Raw genomic sequence first — 562 nt, 5'->3', positions numbered from 1 at the left:
AGGGAAAAGAAAAAAAAATGCTGAAAACTAGGACCTGGTAGGGGAAGATTAAGAATAATAATGAAAAGGCCAAAGTATTAATAATATTAGTTGGTTTGAAACAGACAAATACAAGCAAACTGATCACTGGGGAAAAGAAAGCGAAAAAGAAAAAAAAAAGAAAAGAAAAAATCGGTGGAGGACTGGCTAGGGCACCCAGGCTCTGTCTGAGTACACAGACTGTGATGGAGTTCCTGTGGGCTCAGAAGTGGGAGTGGGGATGGCCACACCTCTGTCCACCAAGCGGGTGTAGGGTGCAGTAACAAGAAGAATGTTGTACCTTTTCAGTCTTGCAGGCCCTGAGTGTCCTTGGGGTTGCTGGAAAGCAGAATGTGTTCTTAAGCTCCAGAAATCTGTGAGAGCGCTGTCTCTTTGCATATCCAAAACAGTCAAGCTGCTTTTTAAACCTTCAAAATGGTTGGGCCTTCTGGACCGGCAAAAGTCCACAGCTCAGCTCACCTTTCTCTTCACCTTCTCCGTTTGTTCCCTAGCCACTGTGCACAGTCCTCTGTGCAGTCCCTGG

The sequence above is a fragment of the Orycteropus afer genome, unplaced genomic scaffold (assembly GCF_000298275.1).
Source record: "Orycteropus afer afer isolate SDZICR_OR568_19922 unplaced genomic scaffold, OryAfe1.0 scaffold00747, whole genome shotgun sequence".
In the NCBI taxonomy this organism is placed as follows: domain Eukaryota; kingdom Metazoa; phylum Chordata; class Mammalia; order Tubulidentata; family Orycteropodidae; genus Orycteropus; species Orycteropus afer.
This window is presented reverse-complemented; position numbering follows the sequence as displayed.